The sequence below is a fragment of the Tenrec ecaudatus genome, chromosome 7 (assembly GCF_050624435.1).
Source record: "Tenrec ecaudatus isolate mTenEca1 chromosome 7, mTenEca1.hap1, whole genome shotgun sequence".
In the NCBI taxonomy this organism is placed as follows: domain Eukaryota; kingdom Metazoa; phylum Chordata; class Mammalia; order Afrosoricida; family Tenrecidae; genus Tenrec; species Tenrec ecaudatus.
In genome coordinates, this window is record NC_134536.1 from 25,425,312 (window position 1) to 25,448,376 (window position 23,065).

Genomic DNA, 23,065 nt, shown 5'->3' on the forward strand with positions numbered 1-23,065 from the left:
ACCAAAGGAAGCATAAATGTGAAGGATAAAATGAAAGTTTCTGAAGCTAGCACAGCAGAATATCATTGCGACCTTACAGTCAGCAAATATTTCTTAAAAGAATCTATAAGGGAAACTATTTTTAAATATTTAAAATATCTTAACTGAAATGAAGAACTTCAACTCATCAAAAGTCTCAAGAGTGAAATGAGCCATAAAAGTGGAGAATATATTCATAATATAGGTGAAAAAATGACTCACATTTTAAAAATAGGCCTTTTCAGATGAGAAAGTAAATGGAAGATGCAAGTTTTGTTTTGTTTTAAATGGATAAAACACATTACCACTTAATAATTGAGGCTCTTCAAATGATCTAATAAAAATGTCTAAGAATTTTAGTGATCATGGAAATGCTAGTTATAATAATGTACCTTATACCCACCAAAATAACTAAAACGCAATAAATGTAATCCAATGAATTCTTTGAATGACACTACAAAGCACTGGTGGGCTACAGAAAACAAGGGCTCTTAAACATAGGTGGAGGAGATAAACATTGTTTGGCACTACCTACTAACCTGAAAAGACAACCCAGCAGAAATATAAGCAGAAAAAAATTCACAAGCATGTCCACAGAAACATCATTCTTAATAGCTAAAATTTGAAGATAACCCAATAGTGCACTGGTAACAGAATAAAAAAATAAACGTTGAACTCACAAAGTAAAGTTCTATCTGGCAACAATAAAAAACAAATTGCCTTGATTAGCAACCGCAGAGCTAAACCTCACAGACACAATCCTGAGCCAGAGAAGCTACAGAAACAACAAACTTCATGGCTCTGTTTCTATAGTTTCAAGAACTAGCAGCTCTAATCTACAGTGACAGAAGTCAGAAAGTGGTGACTTCGAGAAAACAAGGACATGAAATGGAGACAAGGAGGCTGCTAATCTGCTAGTAATGTTGGATGACTTGCTCTGGGTGGTGACTACAAAGCTGTATTTGCACTGTTCATATAAGAGATGTGTCCTTCCTGACACGATCACCGAAGACAAATGGGTGCATAAGCAAATGTGGTGAAGAAAGCTGATGGTGCCCGGCTATCAAAAGATATAGTGTCTAGGGTCTTAAAGGCTTGAAGGTAAACAAGCAGCCATTTAGCTCAGAAGCATCAAAGCCCACATGGAAGAAGCACACCCACTTCTGTGACCACGAGGTGTCAAAGGGATCATGTATCAGGCATCAACGAACAAAACATCAAATCATTGTAAATGAGGGTGAGTGCAGAGTGGAGACTCAGAGCCCATTTGTAGGCAACTGGACACCCCCTTACAGAAGGGTTTCAGGGAGGAGATGAGCCAGTCAGGTTGCAGGGTAGCAACGATGAAACATACAACTTTCCTCTACTTCTTAAATGCTTCCTTCTCCCACTGTCATGATTCCAATTCTACCTTACAAATCTGGCTAGACCAGAGGCTGTACACTGGTATAGATGGGAACTGGAAACACAGGGAATTCAGGACAGATGACCCCTTCAAGACCAGTGATGAGAGTGGTGATACCGGGAGGGTGGAGGGAAGGTGGGGTAGAAAGGGGGAACTGATTACAAGGATCTACATATAACCTCCTCTCTGGGGGACACACAACCGAAAAGTGGGTGAAGGGAGATATTGGACAGTGTAAGATATGACAAAATAATAATAATTTTTAAATTATCAAAGGTTCATGAGGGAGGGGGGAATGGGGAGGGACAGGGGAAAATGAGGAGCTGATATCAAGGGCTCACGTAGAAAGCAAATGTTTTGAGAATGGTGATGGCAACAAATGTACCAATGTGCTTGACACAATGTATGGATGGATGGATTGTGATAAGAATTGTATAAGCCCCCAATAAAATGCTTTTTAAAAAAAACAGGTGCGTAACTGCATAGTATCAGTTCCACTTCAAGAGAAAGAACTAGTGAATGATTAAAGAGATACAGAAATACGGCGTGAGTTTTATAGACCTGCAGAATTCCACATTAAGACACCTATACCCATACATATAGGTCTCAAAAGACATTCGTAATATTACGCAAGTATCTCGCCTTTGTAGTTCTGTGCTGGCAAACCCATTCCAACACGTAGTGGCCCCGTGCACAACAGACCAAACCCTGCTCGGTCCGGCACCATCCTCATGAACATGCCTGTGTTTGGGCTCACTGCTGTCACCGCTGTGTCAAACCGCCTTGCAGAGGGTCTTCTTTCCACTGAGCCTCTCCTCTGCCAAGAAGGATGTGGTGCTGATGCGGGTCCCCCACACACCAAAGAAGAATTGCTACATGTGATTTAACATTGGGAAAGACTGGAAATCACCATGGACTGCTAGAACAAACCAATCTGTCTTGAAGTACGACCAGAAAGCTCCTTATGAGAGAGGATGGAGGGACTTTGTCTCTAGTATGAGGGACATGCTAACGTCCTTATTATATCCTTATGATGACATGTCCTCCCTAACCCAGATTGGCAGAGTGGCTACAACACAGGGCCCATGAATAATGATGACTGCGAGGACGCTACTAGACGGACAGTGTTCCGTTCCACTGTACGTCGGGTCGCTGTGATCCAGAGCCCACCTCACGGCACCTCACAACAGCATACAGTGAGTGTCCTGGCGGTGCTCTGCATAAGGATTCCGCTGCTAGCCAAGAGCTGCTCCGTGGCAGAAAGATGTAGCGGGCTGGTCCCATAAAGATATATCGCTTTGGAAACCCTAAAAGGCAGTTCTGGTGTATCCAAGAAGGTCACCAGAAGTCAGAGTTGACTGACAGCAGTGTGCATGTACGATATATAGGAGCGCTGGGGGGGGGGGCAGTGGTTACTCTGCTGCTACATAGAAGGTGGTCTGTTCAAACGCACTAAGTCCATCTGTGGGGCCATGATGAGGCAGTATTTTTTCAAGAAGTTTAAAGCCTTGCAAAGCCTATGGGGCAGTTCTCTGCCGGAAGCGTTGCTATAATCTGAACGGACTCGACGGCAGTGGATTTGGGTTGGGATATCCCCTTTAAGTGTCTGCGTGTAACTGGCAAAAGAAATGTTCACATCCTCACATCGAGTTAAAAGTGTAATTTTATACACCAGAGCCAGATTCTGGGCCCCATCCAAGCTGAAGTTAAGTGAGAATTCTCTGAGCTACAAACTGCCCTTTGGTTTTTTATTCCTAGAAACAGAGGTTAGATCCGGGAAAAGGGAAAGTATGCAGTTTGATTTCGTGTGTTGCATTATCAAATAAACATCACAAACATTTGATAATCATTGTCAGATGTTTTCCTTCTAAATCTTTTCAGTAGGTTTAGTCTTCTCAATTTGCTGTCTTCAATGGAGCAAATGGTTTCTTACATGCTGTAGGAAAAGCAAAACCAATCGTCGTCGCCAACGAATAGAAAGAAGCCTGGTGGAACAGAGGAGAGCCGCTCTATAGGGCTTCCAGGCCGACCGACTTTATGGAAGCAGGGGATGGCTGGTGGATATGAATGGCTGACCTTTCACTTATCTACTACACCACTAGCGCTTGTGCTCCTATTTTTTTCTTTATTATTGGGTTTTAAGACATACAGCATATCTAATGCAATACATGGAGGCTGCAGACAGGCCTGGGGATTGGCTCAGGCCTTCCCTCAATACAAGAACACTCTAACAAATTGCCATTCTGTGATGCTCACTCCCCACCCCCCACACGATCGCTGAAGACAAAATGGGTGCATAAGCAGATGTGGTAAAGACAGAGGCTGGTGCCTGGCTATTAAAAGATATAGTGTCTGGGGTCTTAAAGGCTTGAAGTTAAACAAGCAGCCATCCAACAGTGAAGCAACAAGTCCACATGGAAGAAGCACACCTGCTGGTGCAATCGTGAGGTGTCATCAGGACTGGGCAATGGGCACCAGAAGATTCACAACAAACAGTAAACAAATACACAAAAAAATGCATTGGTGAGAACGGAGGGGTTTTGGAGCAGAGACCCAAAGCCCATCTATGGACGATGGAACAACCCCCAATAAAGGGGTCGCAGGGAGGGGGTGAGTCAATCAGGGTGCAGTACAGCACCAATGGGTCAAGCAATATACCTCTGTTCCCTGGAGGCCTCCTCACCCCCGCTATCACAACCTCAATGCCGCCTCTCAATCTAGACTATATGACTGCATGTACATAGGTACAGGCAAGAGATAAAGCTCACAACACATGGGACCCAACAACAGCAATGGGAATAGAGATACCAGAGGGCAGGGGAAAGGGGGTGAGAAGTGGGTGGGAGGGGACCACCGATCACAGTGAATGGAACATAACCATACACACCCAGCCAGGGGGGAGAACAACAGAAACCAGAGGGGAAGGGAGATAGCGGTTGGTGTGAGATTTGAAAATAATTAACAATCTACAATGCACCCTAATATGAACAAACAAAAGCAAACCAAACAATGCAAATCAAAACTACAGAAAATTTTGGAAACCAGGTCAGGTCCGGCCTGCATCATAGGGGGTTCTGGTGGTTCCCGTCAGGTGTATGGCTTTGGACTTCTATACTCGTCTCTCCCCAGCACTGTGTTTAGGGACCACTGTCCTCCCCCCTCAATTTTAGATATGGGGAGTTATCGGAGGTTTATTTCCTATGTGGCTCCACAAATGAATCTTGGACTCCCACTGTCACCCATCGCCTTCTGCACATCAGATTCTCATAATTTAGGCTCTGATACTAATCCCTCCTTTGACTTCAGATCATATGAATTACAATCCTTTAGTGACTGACGATGGTGTGCTTCTTCCATGTAGACTTAGAAGGCATTTCACTTGGATGGCTGCTTGTTTGGAGACAAGCCTTAAAGAGCCCTGGCATTACTGAATCTGTTAGCCGGGCACCATCTAAATACTTGGCAACAGTTTGCTATAGCACCCCGATCTTCCATGCTCCCTTCCTAAGGGTGAGTATAAAATCTGTGAAGAGAGGTGGGCAGGGGTGGGGGCCTCCTTAAGTGTGTGCTGCTTGTTTTTGAACATCAAGTAAATAAAGACAAACCATCAGGAAACACTTTTAAAATTAGTTAATGTAACTAGCAAATATTCCTTAAGATGGACTCGTTTCCTGAGGTAAAAGTATGCCTTTTTAGTTTGAGATTAACATCCTAGCCAAATGTCCGCTCCTTTTACTTCTGCTTTCTCTAGAAGACAATTGATCATCTTTTCTATCCAAATAATATTGAGAAAAAAATACTGAAACGTAAATTCCAATTACCTCTCAGACCCAAATTAACAGTCTAGGCCAATGAGCTACACATCATTACTTAAGAGTAAAGGGAAGAATTCCCCCTGTAGATCTTAGGGTTCGGAGGACCATTCTGTAGTAGAAATGTAATAGAAACGCTGGAAGGATGTTTGAATTGGAAGACTATGAAGGATTAGGATAGCCAAAGGCAAACACCAAAATGCAATCAGTGTCCATGGGTAATAACCATGCACGTTTTAAAGTTTCAACAAGGCTAATCAAAGTGATGTAAAAGTATAAATGCATTTGAAAATCAACCTGACACCACCGGCACCCGATCAACAGAAGGAATCTTGAGAAGAACTCAACTCTGGCTGAGTGTCCTTTCAAAGCTGGCCATAGTACGACATGAACTCACAGGTTTAGGTTTGGCATGCGGCCTCCCAAACAACAGAGCAGGTGAAATTCCACAAATATACACTTCTAATAAATCATTCTGTCCGTTAAGCAGTAACATTTACATATCACTCTTCCAATTCCTAATTAAGTAATCAGTTGCAAGACCAAATTACATAGTACTGATGGCAATAAAAAAACACAAGCATGTAAACAGTCATCACAAAGGATCATTGTACTGTCGGGCTTGCCCTACTTAAGCATGCTATTGCTATTTGGATAAAGAAAGCTTCCAGAATGACAGCATTTTTATGAAGGCTCGAATCAAGCAAAACCAACCAACACAAGAGATGGTTTAGGGGGAGATACTACTAAGAAGAAAAACAGAAAGGCGAAGATAAACATAACATTCAGGATAATAGCTACCTCTGGGGAGGAGGCAGAATCGGGGGATGGGAATGGTACAGAGTACAGCAAAAGTAGCTGTACTTTTACAACTGTGCGTAATAACCTATGCACATACAAGCTATTTTACATGAATCATTTATTCCTTAACTTTCTCAAGTCCCTTTCTTGCTTAAAATACTGATCTTTACCATCATTTCTGCCTGAAACACCTTAAGAAGCTTTCCGCAGGAGTAGCAACAACAAAAAAAGGGTCACCTAGCAACAATGCCTTTTCAGTACTTTTATAGTTACCACTTTTCATCCGAAACAAAGGCTGCTATGTCTGCACAGAAGAAGCATACCAACCTCTGTGATTCAAGGATTGTAAATGATAAAATCTAAGACGGGAGAGGGAAGGTATTAGAGCTTAAATCCTGAGCACCCAATCTGCAGAAGGGAACTGCTGTTGGGTCGTTGCTGTCATTGACTCCGTTCCAACCCATCGCAACCACGGGAACGCAACACTGCCACGCCTTGGGCTTTCCTCACATTGCGCCTAGGCTGAGTCCCTCATTGCAGCCACTGTGTCGGTCCATGTCCTCGAAGGTCTTACCCTCCTGTGTTGCCCCTCTACCAAACAGCGCGCCCTTCTCCAGGGACGGGTCTCTCCTGGCATGTCCGAAGTATGCAAAACGAAGTCTTGCCTCCTTCCCGCTAAGGAGCACTCTGGTCGTACTGCTTCCAAGACAGATTTGTTTGTCCTTCTGGCGGTCCATGGGACTTTTATTCTTCCTCACCACTACGATTCAAACGCATCAATTCTTAATCTTCCTTATCAATGTCCGAATTTCAAACGCATATGAGGCAACTGAAAATACCATGACTTGGGTTAAAAGAACCTTAGTCCTCAAAGTAACATTCTTGCCTGTCAATATTCTAAAGAGGTCTTGTTTAGCTGGTTGACCTAAAGCAACACGACCTTTGGTCTCTTGACTGCTGTTTCCACGAGTACTAATAGTGGATCCAAAGAAGGCAAAATTCTTGACAACTTTAACTGTTTTTCCATTCATCATGGTGTTACCTAGTAGTCCAGTTGTGAGGATTTGGGTTTTCTGTACATTGAGTTGCTCTCCACACTGAAGGCTGCTGTCCTTGATCCTCATCAGCACGTCCTTCAAGTCCTCCTTGATTGCATGGGTGTGTCACCTGCATAACAGGTTGTTAATAAGCCTTCTTACAATCCTGATGCTGCAATCTTCTTCATAGAATCCAATTTCTCTGAATATAAGTTGGGTGAGAGACTCCAACCCTGACGCACACCTCTCCTGATTTTAAACCATGCAGTCTTCCCTTGTTCTGTTCACACAACTGCCTCCTGATCCCTATCCAGTTTCCACGTGGGCACAATTAAGCATTCGGGAGTTTCCATTCTTTAAAGGCTACTCGTAGTTTGTTACGATGCAGAGAGTTGAATACTTTGGCAATTTACTTTATCCAAGTAAGTTTCTTTCTGGTATTCCCTGCTTTCAGCCAAGGTCCGTGTTATATCAGCAGGGCTCTCTCTTGATCATGTCCTCTTCTGAATCTGACCCCTGAACGGCTGGCAGCTCCCCGTCGATGTACTGCTGCAACTGTTGCTGAGTGACTTCAGCAGAACTTTACTTGCATGCGACATCACTGATGTTAGTCTATAATTTGTGCATTTTGCTGGGCCACCTTTCTTTGGAATGAGTATAAATATGAATCTCTTCCAGTCAATTGACAAGTTCTTCAAAACATCTTGGCATAGAAAAGTGACTGCTTCCAGAGCCTGGTCAGCTCGTTGAAATATTGCATTTGGTATTCCACCAATTCCTGGAGCCTTGTTTTTGGCAAAGGTCTCCAATGCACTGACTTCCTTCTGCAGCACCAATGGTTCTTGAAATGGTGGGTGTCAACTGATTCGTTTTGGTACAGTGACTGGGTATTCATTCCAGCTTCTTTTGACAGTTCCTATAGCATTCAATATTTTGTGCATAGAATCTTTCAGGATTGCAACTCGAGGATTTAATTGTGTCTCTGCACATTTCACTATAATACCTGGTCTCCTGTCACCTGAGGTTGCTTTTTAAAAATATCTGTGGAGCTATTTTACTTCATTATTTCTTCCATTTGTCTCAGGTACGCTACAATTAAGAACACGGTTTAGAGTATCTTCTGACATCCATCTTGATCTTTCTGTCTTTCCTATCTCTTAACACTTTTAAAATTTTGTATTAATTGAGATTAATACATACTTTTATTTCAAATCATTCTATAGTTCAATCACATCCAAGAGAATTATACATTTGCCATCACAGTTTCCAAACAATACTTTTCTATGTGGAAAGTAGTACACTTTAATATAACTACATATGCCTTAATGAACTTTACAATGCTCTCTGTCAGATAGCAAAGCTGTTCACAAGAGGAGTATTGAAGGCCTTACAAAAAAATCTTTCCATTTACAAAATGTTTTTGAGTTTCATTAGTCTCCTCAATTTTCTTGATTCTGTTTTTAAAAAATAGGAAACTAAGTTATTTATCATTTTATTGGGGGATCATACAACTCATCGGAATCCATACATCCATCCATTGTATGTCAAGCACATTTATACATTTGTTGCCCTCATCATTCTCAAAACCTTTGCTTTCTACTTAAGCCTATGGGATCAGCTCCTCGTTTTCCCCTCCCTTCTTCCTCCCTGTTCACCAGGCCCCTCGCTACTCACTCATGACCCCTTGATAATTTACAAATTATTATTATTCTGTCATATCTTACACTGTCCGATGTCTCCCTTCACCCACTTTCCTGTTGTCCGTCCCCCCAGGGAGGAGGCTATATATAGATCCTTATAATCAGTTCCCCCTTTCTACCCCACCTTTCCTCCATCCTCTAGTATCGCCAATCTCACCACTGGTCCTGAAAGGATCATCTGTCCTGGATTCCCTGTGTTTCCAGTTTCTATATGTACCAGTGTACATCCTCTGGTTGAGCAAGATTTGTAAAGTAGAATAGGGATCATGATATTGTATGTGTGTTTGGGAGGGGGGGGGAAGCATTCAAGAACAGAGGAAAGTTGTATGTTTTATCGTTGCTACAGTGCACCCTGACTGGTTCGTCTCCTCCCTGCGACCCTTCTGTAAGGGGAGGTCCAGTTACCTACAGATGGGGTTTGGGTCTCCATTCTGTACTCACTCTCATTTACAATGACATGATTTTTTTGTTCATTGATGCCTGTTACCTGATCCTTTTGTCACCTCGTGGTCACACAGGCTGGTGTTCTTCTTCCATGTGGGCTATGTTGCTTCTGAGCTAGATGGCCACTTGTTTGTCTTCAAACCATTAAGACCCCAGATGTTATATCTTTTGATAGTCGGACACCATCAGCTTTCTTCACATTTGCTTATGCACACATTTGTCTTCAGCAATTGTGTCGGGAAGGTGTGCATCCTGGAGTTCCAATTTAATAGAACAACGTGTTCTTGCATTGAGTAAGTGCTTGAGTGGAGGCCCAATGTCCATCTGCTGCCTTAATACTGAACCTATAAATATATGCACGTAGATCCGTTTCCCCACCATCCTGTATAAATATATTTACATATGTATATGCCTGTATGTAGACCTCTATAAATACCCTTTGCCTCCTAGTTCTTTCCTCTATTTCCTTTTACTTTCCTCTTGTCCCACTATCATGCTCAGCCTTCATTTGGGTTTCAGTAATTCTTCTCGGTTAAATTGCCCTTGCTGAATCGCTACCAGGCCTCTCATACCCTCCTTCACACTAATTTTGGATCACTTGTTGCTCCCTTGATCAATGCATTTTTATTGCATTTTTTGATCAGCTTCAGAATGAAGATGTTGGTAAAATTCTTCAGTATCTTCATTACTAGTTTTACTGATTGGTGCATAAATTTGAAAGATAGTTACAATTGGATTTCCTTATATTAAGATAGATAGTACTCTATCACAGATAGCACTTCACTGCAAGGCACATCTCGAAAACTCCTTTTTGACATGAACGTGATGCCATTCTTCTCCGTGAGATAGATCGACACAGTGGCTGCAACACAGACGTAAACAGTGAGATAGATCGACACAGTGGCTGCAACACAGACGTAAACATATTGTGACCTGTTACAGGATGGAGTGGTGTCTTGTTCTGTTGTACATAGTGTTGCCACGTGTCAGAACTGACTCCATGGCACCTAACAACAACAACAATACCCCCATGTCTCTGTAACTCGCACCAAACGACTGGATGGGACTGTGCAAGTAGGGCAGGGGTAAAACTAAGAGAGGGAACTGATCAGTTGTGACCACCAGCCTGACGATAAGGACGAGTCACGTTGGTAGGAAGAAACAGAAGCCCTGGACGGCTGGCAGCAGAGCTTGTCTGAAACCACTGTCTGGGGCGGTGGAGACTAAGACAAGAGATAACAGAGGCTGAAGCAAGAGATAACAGATGCCATAAAACAGAATAGAGAGATAGCAGCAAGGCCATAGGAGTGTGAGGCAGGGCATTCGGTTGGCTTCCAGACCCAGAGATACAAGTGACCAAGTGGCTGAGAAGTTGAAGTCTGGAGAGAGGCTTGGCTTCTACTGCAGAAGTGTTGCTGTGGACCTTATGTTTCCTAATCCTGGTGTGTGATAACCTATTAACTTCCCCCTTAAGAGCCCCTCGTAATCAGAGTATTGTCGGTGTGTTCTGTGTGACCACCGCAGTGAATCCGTGTAGGTGCTGTGGGAATAACGGTTGGGGTCAGAACAGGGTAAAAAGCGTGGAGTGTAGAGGCATGTCCATCCGCTGCTTCACGGCAACAGGCTGCGCCGTTGCCGGCATTGTTGCTAGGAGCCACTGAGTCCGTTTGAATCGTAGCACCCCTGTGCACCGCAGACCAAGCACGGTCCTCCTGCACCATCCACACCACTGTTATGTTCATAGAACACGCTCATTGTCGATCCATCCCCTTGTTCGTCGTCCTCGTTTTTGCTGATCTTCTACTTTACCAAGGATGCTGTCATTTTCCAGGGACTGGTCTCACCTAAGAACATGTCCAAAGTAACTGAGGCAAAGTCTTACCATCTTCATTTCAAAGGAGCATGATGGATGCATTTCTGCCGAGACAGATTTGTTTGTTCTTCTGGTAGTCCACAGTACTTTCGATGTTCTTCACCACCACCACAATTCAAATTCATTTATTCGTCTTCCGTCTTCCTGATTTACTGTCCAACTGTCACATCCGTATGAGGTGACTGAGAATATCAAGGCTTTGGTAGGCGTACTTTAGTCCTCAGGCATCCTTGTTCTTCGGTGCTTAAAGGAAGTCTTCTGCAACAGATTTTCCCAATACATCATTTCATTTTTTCACTGTTCTTTCCAAGAGCCAGGGAGCCCAGGTGGTGTAGTGGGCTGCTAACCGCAAGGTCAGCGCTTGGAAACTACCAAGTGCCCCTCAGGAGAAAGACAAGGCCTTCTACTCCTGTACAGAGTTATGGTCTGTACCCACAGTGGCAGTTCTACCCTGCCCGATAGGCTTGCTCTGAGTCAGAACTGACTTGAAGGACCCAAGTAAAATGAACTCTGTGACAAAATCAAACTGCTCTCCATTTCTCGTGATGCTGCGGGTCCAGTTGCGAGGACTTGGATCTTTCCAAACATTGAATTTTAATCCATACTAAAGGCTGCAATCTTTGACTTTCATCAGCAGGTGCCTCAAGCCATCCTCCCTTTCAGCAAGCCAGGCTGTGTCGGGTGAGGATCTCGGGCTGTCAATAATCTTCTTCCAATCCTGATGCCACATTCTTCTTCAGAGAGTCCAGCTTCTCAGAAAAATTAGGACTAAAAATAGTAACCAACTTTGCCAGAGTCACAATACTGGTGGATGGAAAAGTTGAGATTCAAACCCATGTTTTCCTTGAGCCCAAACAGTCACCTCTTAGGCAATGTGGCTGCTGCTGCTGCAGACTTCTGGCAGGATGTGACCACTGAACAGTGCTGGCCGGGACATGGACTGGCTACGGTGAGGAAAGTTGGAGTAGTTGCTCTTGTGCCCTCCCCGCCACGTTGTGCACCACGTCTTTCTCCACACTCCGCCCACGGTCTTGGAGAGTCCCTTCACTAAACTTAATGAAATCCCTCGATTTGAGAATGCAATCTCTTTTCCTGCCAGGTTCTAGGCTGACACAGGATGATTTTCCTCTAACACGGGACATGCTCCAGTGTTTGAGAATAAGATCTTTTGCCATTATGTAACTAGCCTTGGTATTTGTGTGTATTTTTTAAAGTAGCAAGAATGGATAAGCATCTTTATAAAGAAAAAGGTGTATAATGTTAAACATTCGACCTTGCTCAAACTCCTAGTGTTCACTTTTAAAATAGACCCAATGAACCACTTAGAAATGAAGTAGGATGTTGATGCAATTGGAATGCAATGCCGAAGCAGACTAATGCCTACCGTGTACAGAGAACCACTCTTGCTCTCGCCTTGTCAATTCTATCCTAATTAAGATTTTTCTAGCCACCTGAAGATGTCTATTTGGCTCAAGTATTTATGGGCCCAAACCAAATGTGCCTAAAGCAACTGGGGTTTCTATAAACATAGCAACAGAGGACAGCCAGCCATTCAGTGTGTGAGAGATGCGATGGAAGATGTGCAATTAATCTACTGTACAGGAAGCTGTGAGAGTGCTTCTTGAGTGATCATTGGCATTATTTTTTATTCATAGTGTTTGCAGGAGTATAACAAAACCCGTACTCTAAATATTAATGGAAATATAAACTGATTTAAACTGAAGATACTCTTAAAGTATAGCAAATCCACCTCTAATTATTTGACTTAAGACCATAATTACATCTGTGTGAAATTTTAATATATCATATGTTCACTATGACAATCAGTAGAAACAAACCATTTTAGTTCTTTCCAGATTAAACTCACTGCCATCAAGTTGATTCCAACTCATTGCAACCCTATAGAACAGGGTTGGTCTCACTGCAAGTCGGGATTGTCATTCCAGCCCATGGCAACCCTATAGGAAACCCCTTCGGCTTTTCTTCCCAGGCTGTAAATCTTGACAAGAGCAGAAAACCTCATCTTTCTCCCATGGAGCAGCTAGAGGTTTTGAACCACCGGCCTTGTGGTTAGCAGTCCAATGAGTATCCCACGACACCACCAACGTTCCTTTCCTTATCTAGAGAGGCTACAATAGAAATAGAACACATGAATGGACTGACCAAAAAGAAACTGATGTTCTCATAGTTTTGGAAGTTGGAAGTCGAAATTCTGGATATCAGCTCTAAGGGGAAGTCTTCATCGCTTTTCCACATCTGTGGGCCTGGCATTTCTTGGAAATCTCCACGTGTCTTGGCATAACTTTCCAAGTCTTGGAAGTTCTCAGGTTAAGGATCCTGCGACCAAAGATGTCCTCCTTTCCTAGCTCTTCTTCCTCGATAGTATTCAGGTAACCCGACTTCTCTGCTCAGAGCTCTCTACTTGCATCTCTTGTAAGATTAAAGTTTTGAGTCAGGGATGGACTATACAACTTACATAGAGCTGGTGACTTGAGTAAAAGTATGATTTGAGTACTTAAATAAGGGAGGTAACAAGTAAGGTTAGGACTTGAGTCCAGCCTTCCTGTAAACTGTGACTCATGATACCACCGACCCTATTCCTGCTGTATAAAAATATGGAAGTTTGAAGCATTGCCTGCATAACCTTCATAAGCACTGGTATATCTGTGGCAATGACTGTGTTATTCCACCTCACTGAGGAGGTGTCTCTTTTATGAAGACCCTCTACTTTCACAAGCATGATGTCCTTCGTCAAGGACTGGTCCTTCCTAATAACATGCGTAGTTCTGTTTGCTCTTCTGTTAGGCCATAGTATACCGTATATACTCGAGTATAAGCCAAGTTTTTTCAGCACATTTTTTATGCTGAAAAAACCCCCAGTTTTTTTGTGGTAAAATTAGGTGCCTTGGCTTATCCTCAAGTATACAAGTATTTAATATTCTTCACCATAATTCAAAGACATCAATTCTTCTTTGGTATTCCTCATTCACTGTCCAGCTTTCAGAAGCATATGGGGTAAATGACAATATCAAGGCTTGGATGAGGTCCACCATAATCCTCAAAATGACTTCACTGCCTTTGACTCCTTTAAAGATGTGTTTGCAGTAGATCTGTCCAGTGTAATTTGCCCATTATTTCTTAATTGTGTTAGCCAGGTTTCTTAGAGAAACAAAACCAGGGCACTTATGATTATGTATATGTTTATACAGCACAAAGAAATATAACAGCTAATGAGTTCACACAGCAGTACAGAGGGCTCAGTTTAACACTTCTGTGTAAGAGTTAAGATACTGGAAGTCCTTCAGCTCAAGGTCAAGGAAGCTCCAAGGTCAAGGAAGCAGGCAGCTGAGTCTGCCCACAGGCAGCAAACAGCAGGGAGGGCACCACCAGTCAGCAGCTCAGGAGCTTAGCAAAGCAGGCCTGGATGCGATATCAAATTCAAGCAGTGAGGGTGACAGGATTCACCAGCCTCAAGTTCAAGTGATGTACATGCTAGCTGCGTGGTGAAGCAGGTCTTGAAGGAACCTCGAGCTCTAGCTACCCGATCCATGGGTTAGCTTGCCCCACAGGTGTTACAGCTCACAAGTTGAGGCAGAGAACTTGCTAAAGCAGCCTCACGCTGGTCCGATCACCAAAGAGCAAGACAGAGAGGGGTAGACCTTGCTGAGCCATTTATCTCTTTGCCCTCCAATCAAACTGTGACCTGATTAATGCCACGTGTTCCTATTGGCCAAGTTGGCACCAAAAAAAAAAAAAAAACCCCTACCTACACACTGCTGCTTCCATGGGTGTTGATTGTGGAACTAAGTGAAATGCAATCCTGGACAATTTCAATACCTCATCGAATTTATCGTGATGTCGGCTACTACTTCAGTTTTGAGGTTTTTGTTTTCTCTCTTTTCAGATGTATTCTATGTTGTGCACAGGGTCCTTGCAAATCGGAACTGAACTGATGACACCTAACAACAAATACTGAAATCTGTTTTCTTTGTTCTTCATCATTAAATTCTTCAAGTCCTCTTACTATGAGCAAGCAAAGCAGTGTCATCTGTATATTTCAGCTTCTTAATGAATCTTCTTCCAAACCTGATGCCACTTTATTATTAACATACTCCAGGTTTGGGGATAATTCGCTCAGCACACAGACTGAATAAGTAATGGTAAAAGAAAACAACCGTGACCCATACCTTTCCTCATGTTAGACAATGCAGTATCCCCTTGTCAGATTCTAATTGAGTCCCTCTTAGTCCATGAACAGGTTCCACATAAGCACGATTACGTGTTCTGGATTTCTCATTCTTCAAAATGCTTCCAAAATATTTTATAATACACACAGTTAAATCCCATTGCATAGTCAATAAAACATGGATGGTTATCTTTCTAGTATGTTCTGCTTTCATTCAAAACCCATTTGACACTACTAATGATACCCCTTGTCCCACAACCTCTTCAGGATTTCTGGCAGTTCATCTGCAATTCTTTTGGAATTACCATCAACATATTTACTTTCATGTGACATTAACGGATTAGTTTGAAAGTTTTTGCCTTCTGTTTGAACACTTTTCATTGGAATATGCACAAGTCTGAATGTTATTTAAAGCTACCACAAACAAATATGAAAGGTGCTAGTGTATAACCACTTCTCATCTGTCAGTTTGTCTTACTCCAGTGGTCTGCTAGTGCCGTGATGCTGAAGTCACGCCACTGGTCATTCAAATACCAGCAGGGTCACCCAGGGCGTGCGGGTGCTAGCAGAGCTTCCAAACTAAGAACAGGCTAAGTAGCAGGAACAGATGGCCCACTTCTGAGGCATTAGTCACAGGAAACCTGAATGAATCGCACTGGAATAGAAGCAGATGTAGTGAAGATGAGGAAGATGTGTCCTACAGGGAGGAAGGAACCAAAATATGACTGGGGAGGATCAACATCCTCAAAGCCTACTTTGGTGGAAACCACAGAAAACGTTCAGGACCTTCATTTTCTGATAGGAAGTGACTCAAAATGAGATAAACAGCTGCAAATACCCATTAATAATTGGGACATGAAATATTCAAAGTATGAACCCAAGAAAATCGGAAGTCACCAAAATTCATATGGAATGCCTACGTGAGCTGAAATCGATGGTATTGGCCATGCTGAGTCATATAGCTTACTATCCCAGGAATAACAAATTCAGGAGGAATGGTGTCACATCTGGGTTAAAAAATTTTTTCAAGATCTATTTTGAAGTACAGTGCTATTGGTGGTAGAAAAATAACTACTATTCAAACCTATACACAAATCGCTAAAGCTAGTGATGAAGAAACGGAACAATTCTGCCAACTGCTTCAGTCTGACATTGATCTAGCATGTGATCAAAATGCATCGATGATTATTGGCATTCAGAATACACAAGTTGTAAACACAGAGGAAAGAATGAGGAACTGCAAAAATTGCCTTGGTGGAAAAAAAAGACACGAAGAAAGTGAAAGGTCATCACACAGATATGAAAGAAAGGTGAGATCCAAGTGGGTATCAGAAGAGACTCTCTAACCTGCTCTGGAAGAAAGAGTAAATAAAGCACATGAAGTAAAAGAGCTAGACAGCAAACATCAAAGGGCAGCTCCAGAAGACGACATAACGAACTGCAATGAAATGTGCAAAACCTGGAGTTAAGAAGTCAAAACAGAAGAGCACAATCAGCTTATCTCAAGCTGAAAGAACCGAAGACAAAGCTCAAATTATCCAGTTGCAATATTGAAGAATTCTATAGACAAAATATTGAATGATGCATGAAATAATAAAAGAAGATGGAAAGAAGACACAAAGACATTGAACCAAAAAGAACTGGTCAACATTCAACCATTTCAAGAGGTAGCAAATGGTCAAGAATCGATGGGTATGAAGGAAGGAGTACGAACTGCACTTAAGGCATTAGCAAAAACAGCTCCAAGAATTGGCAGAACACCAACAGAAATGTGTCAACAAGCTGGGGCAGCAGTGGAAGTGCTCACTAGTCTAAGGGAAGAAATCTGGAAGGCAGCTTCTAGGTCAGCCATCTGGAAGAAATCCGTATTTGCGACCATTCCAAAGAAAGGTGACCCTGTAGAATCTGGAAATTAACAAGTGACATCACTACTCACACATGTAATTTTAAAACGGCTCTAGCAGTACATCGGGGACTGCCCCAAAAGTCAACCCAGATTTAGAAGAGGATGTGGAATGGGGGATATCATTCCTGACATCAGCTGGCTCTTGGCTAAGAGCAAAAATATCAGAAAGTTGTTTATTTGTGTCTTGTTGACTATGGGGAAATATTTGACAATGTGGATCATAGCAATGGATAGCATTGCAAAGAATGGGAATCCCAGAGCATTCCCTTATGCTTACGTAGAACCTGTGCATGTACCAAGAGACAGTTATTTGAATACAACATATTTAAAATATAGAAAGGTGTGTTCCAGTGGTATATACCTGTACCATACTTATTCAATCTGTGTGTTGGACAAGTAATCTCTGAAGCTACTTATTATATGGGGAACTCATCAACAAGATGGGAAGAAGGCTTGTTACAAACCTTCACTATTCAGACACCACACACGTCTCCTGCAGACAAAGAAGACTTGAAGCACTTTCTGATGAAAATCAAAGACGGTGGCCTTCCATATAGATTTCGACTCAGTGTAAAGAAAAGCAAAATCCTCACTAGACTTATAGAACACACCATAATAAATGGAAGAAAGACTGAAGTTGGACAAATAGGCTGCAAAAGCACTCTTTAAACTGTTGAAAGGACAAAGAGACCGCTCTGAGGACGGAGGTGGGCTGACCAACCCAGGATACTCTCCGTCTTAAATTATGTGTAAGAAAGACCAAAGGGGAGTTGTTCCGCGATGGCCTCCAATTTTAAGAAGGCAAGCATGGCATCAACTTCCCAGCTCAAGAGGATGTCTTCTAAGCCCGAAATCAGTGATGACCAGAAACAGGAGATCCGTGAAGCTTTTGATCTCTTTGATGCAGATGGAACTGGAACCATCGATGTCAAAGAACTAAAGGTCGCTATGAGGGCCCTGGGCTTTGAGCCCAAGAAGGAAGAGATCAAGAAAATGGTCAATGAAATTGACAAAGAAGGCACTGGGAAAATGAACTTCAGTGACTTTCTGGCTGTGATGACTCAGAAAGTGTCTGAGAAGGACACCAAAGAAGAAATCTTGAAAGCCTTCAAGCTCTTCGAGGATGATGAAACTGGCAAGATCTCTTTCAAAAATCTGAAGCGTGTGGCCAAGGAGTTGGGAGAGAATCTTACTGATGAAGAGCTGCAGGAAATGATCGATGAGGCGGATCAGGACGGTGATGGGGAGGTTAGCGAGCAGGAGTTCCTGCGCATCATGAAGAAGACCAGCCTTTACTAACGCTGCGCCCATTTCTCCTGGTGCCAGCCAGGGTGGGAAAGTTCTTTGAAGACCCTAACCATTTTCACTCCCACCCGCCTTATCGCTTTAGCACCAGCCTCAAATCCCCTCGTCTCCTCTTGCCATTGCTCTTTGACATGTGAAACCATCATGCTCGGCTGATGATTTGCATTCCCCAGTACTGAACTAGAACATGCTCGCCAGCATGGAGAAAGCCCAAGAGCGGCCCCAAAGGCTGTCGCCCACCTCCCCTCTTGGCCTGGCCTTACACAGCCCTCCAAACCCATGTCCCCCATCGCCACTAGCAGCAGCCCCTTCTGTGGGGCTCTGGCTTTTCGTTGACCGCTGGACTGATTGGCGTTTTCTCTTGTGTCAAACCTGCCGCCCTCTCTCCCCAGTGCTCTGGCAGGGGAAGGGGTGGGAGGGGGATTCAGCACTCTTGAGTTTGTCTTTGAAAATAAAACCTTTCTGATTTTGAAAAAAAAGAAAAGAAAGACCAAAGGATAAAAAAAAGAACTCACACATTTGAATGATGGTGTTGGCAAAAATATTGGAAAGTCCATGGACTGGCAGAAGAAACCTAACAGCAGCAGCAATAAATCTAATGAAATATGTGCAGAAGCCATATTCTGGAAACTACAAAAAAAACTGATGAATAAAATCAAAGACCTAAATAAAAGGAGAGAGATCTCATATTCATGAGATCCATCTGCTGAAACACAGAATTACACACCAAAAAAAGTTGGTTTTGATGTATGTGAATTTAAAAAGTAATATACATAAATGATGTGGATGTGCTCTACCCAGGAGTTCACAGGTAGTGCAAAGCATTACGTACTAGTCTACCAACCACTGTCGGTTTGTTACGTTTGGTGGCTTGTGTGTTCCTGTGATGTTGGAAGTTATGCTACTGGCTTCAAAAGTAACCCCAACTCCATTCAAAATCACAGCAACCATTTAGGACAGAGTAGAACTGTTCCCTGGCTTTTCCTAGGTGGTAAATCTGTACAGGAAGAGACACATTCATCTTTCTCCCATAGAGAGGCTGGCGGATTTGAACTCCTAATATTAACCCTAGCGGCTGAACAAGTAAGCCTCTATGCCACGGGGGCTCCCGCTCTAAAGACGGGCAGGAGCACGGCAGTGGTTGTACGGGTGGTGTAGGATCAGGCAGGCTTTCATTCTGCTGCACATGGGAGCACTGTGAGTTAGAACCAATTCAATGGTACCTAACAACAGAAAACGACAGTGAATTTGTAACAAGATATATTCATAGGAAGAAAACGCGACCAAGAGAGTGGCAGCTCCAACACATTCAGGGGCGCCTTGGAATGAAGCAATGGAAATCTACTATGGAGAGTTCACAGCATGAAAACGCTCCTGGGAAGTATTCTACTGAAATGCATGAGGCCACCATGAGTACCAATCCACTTGATGGCAAATGGTTCAAGGCAAAAGCAAAAGTTTTGCATTTTAGGAGTATATATTTAACTGAACGGTAAATACCCGAGTATTAATATTGGTATCTCGGAGCACGCTGATACCTATTTTTTCTATATTTTAAATATCTTTTACATGAATATGATTTCTCCTAAAATCTGACTTATTTTGTAGACACAATCACATTTCAGTAGTCTGATTACATGTGTCAACATGTCAAGGTCTGAAAGAAATCGTTTCATGTAGCACTTAAATGCGAGAAGCATTAGGGAGAATTCAGAGAATGTAGTTTTCCCCTATGATTTTCATATAGTTTAAAAATTTCTATGATTATGTACTGCTTCTGAAATACGATTTTGAAATTAGAGGAAAGCCTTTACTGGTCTAAAGAGAAGTCAATAAGGGGTTCCATCATAGATGCCCAAACTTATTTGACCTACCACCTCCTTTGCAGAACAAAATGCCTCAGCGCTACCCTGGTAATCAAGAAGATCTGTGCTCCACCCTATAATCCACAGGATCATGCAGGCATCCAGGATCATTCTAGCACCCCAGGGGGTTGTACGGCCCGCTTCGGAGAAAAATAGTTTAAACCATTCTAGAAGTCCATACTTCTAAATCAAAATGTTCTAAGAAGCACACCTCCACTATCCTGGGATTGGGGTTGGCAATATCCTTGCCACTTTGCATGTTCAAGCAATCTCTCTGGTTATTCTTGGTCAGCCTTTATTATGATCAAGCCTATTGAACTCTATCTCATGTCTTCTTCAATTCCACTACAGATTGGAGCTAATGGTCAGTCCTCCATTTCAAAGAGAGCTCTCAATTCGACTCTCTGACAACAGGACACGGCAGGTGAGAAATGAACCCTTTAAATATCTAACCACAGTTATGAAATCTGAAGCAGTAAGATTTGTCCAAGTGTGATTGGATCCCAGGGACATCTGATTCAAGTTGGAAAATCGTGCTATTGTTCACACTTACACAGAAACATATGGCATTTCAGGGGAACACAAAGAAACAAATGAAAACCCTAAATGCACCCACCAATGTCACTAAATGTTGTACCAGACGTGGGAGAGTGGCAAGGCCGGGAAAGAAGTGACCTCAACTAGTGGTCAGATGGTTTTCTGTAATTTCAATAACATTTGTGACTAGGGAAGGGAATGGATGATTATATCTTTAGCTATTTCCCCACTTGGACAAAACCAGGGCCCATTTGATTTTTGATCCAAAAGAAACACTTGCAAAGAAGACAAAAGAAGATTCCATGCAAAGTATTATGCTCACAATTCTCCCAATTTAAGGGAAAACAGCATTATTTCAGCTTCAAGTTAATGCGCATATTTTAGAGCTGAGACTAACTCTCTCAAAGGCTAAAAAAACAAACTTAAGTTTTATCCTCTTTGTAGAACATCCATAACAGAACAACTAAGGCCACCTAATTTTTTTCACTCACTACTCAAGGAGCGACTAACCCTTCGCAGGGCCTGCTGCTGTTACACGTGCAACACCAAGCCCTCGAGTTGCATAAGAACATTTGAACTCTCACCTCAAGATCCTAACTATTTAAAATTAAGTCATGAACTCGAGTCAAGAATATATTATGATTATATACCGAAGAGTAAGGCAAATTCAAATGGGAAGCTTCATATTCTTGGTTCTTGTTTAGTTTATTCAGCCTCTTTCAAGTTTTTTTCTAAATGTCAAAAATTCTTAGCATGTCTAAAAACAAAATACTTACTCTCCAGCTATGACCGGACCATTTTCTACTCTTGGAACAGCCCAAGCTTTGCCACATCTGAGAGCTCAGTTATCTTTCCCCTTCAGTGCTTTCCTGAGCCTTGTTCACAATAGGGACTTAGATAACAAAATTGTACCTAGATTAGATTTCCTTAAACGCCTACAAAAATGCCTCTAGCCAGTCAAAATGTAAGAGTATACCATGGGTAATCAGCAGATCATGATACATGAGATTTCCAATATAATATTTCTATAGATTCTACTAAACACACACACACACAGAGCAAAAGATACCACTGACTAGGCTGTCCAATAGCCTTCAATGAGGGGTTGACTGCTATCATTGAAAAGTTAATGCCCAGTTCTCGGGAGCACCATCAGCCTCACTATGTTGACAGAACTGACCTAAGGAGACTGTGTCCTATAACCCCTTTAAGGTGAAATTGCAAAATAAAAGAGGTACGGCATTCCTCGATCTGGAATATGCATTAAGAGTCACTGAGGATCTTGTGGGAAAGCAGGTTCAATGTAGGATTCTGGGGAGGAGCCAGGGAGCCCTGGTGGGGCTATTGTGTAAGCACTGGCACCGTAACCGCAGGTTGCCAGCAGCCGAGCCACAGGGAGACAAGCACATCCGCTCCCGTAAATATGTACAGCCTCGGAGCCCTACATAGGGTCTCTGGGAGTTGGTTATCAAGTTGCTGACTGTGGATTTTGGGTTTGGAGGAAAGAGTGAGTCGTTCCATATTTCTCCTTTCTAATAGGCTCCTAAATAATGCTGGCCCTCAGTCACTGCACACTTTGGAGTACTGCTGTTACTAGGTACCAGGAGTTGGTTCTGACTCATAACACTATGCACAACACAAGGCAACACTACCTAGTCCTGAGCCCTCCTCCTAAATCTGGTTGAGCCCATTGTTGCAGCCACTGTGTTAATCCGTCACCTGGACCGTCTTCCTTTTTCCTTACGGACTCTCTACTTCAACAAGCATGTTGTCTTTTCCAGAGACTGGTCTCTTTTGGGAACATGTCCAAAGTATGTAACATGAAAACTGGCCATCCTTACTTCTAAGGAGAACTCTGTACTTCTTCAGAGAAAGATTAGTTTGTTCCGCAACCTAGGAACCCTGGTGATACAGTGGTCATGCACTGGGCTGCTAACCTTAAGGTCAGAGGGATTTCTATTCCCATGAAAATGTACATTTTCAGAAATCCACAGAGCAGTGCTGCCCTGTCCTATATGGCTACTGTGAGTCAGCAGGGACTAGATGGCAGTCAGTTTGGTTTTTGAGCTTCATGATCTATGGTATTTTCAATATTCTGCATCAACATCATAAATCAAATACACCAATTCATCAGTCTTCCTTATTCGTAGTCTAACTTTCATATACAGATAGGGAA

The 23,065-nt window shown here is 42.7% G+C and overlaps 1 protein-coding gene and 1 pseudogene across 3 annotated transcripts in view; one reads left to right on the forward strand and one right to left on the reverse strand.

Moving 5' to 3' along the window:
* AIG1 (androgen induced 1) overlaps window positions 1-23,065 on the reverse strand; it is a 303,716-nt gene that overhangs the window by 270,059 nt on the left and 10,592 nt on the right. The window lies entirely within an intron of this gene.
* LOC142452670 (centrin-2 pseudogene) lies at window positions 17,955-18,589 on the forward strand (annotated as a pseudogene).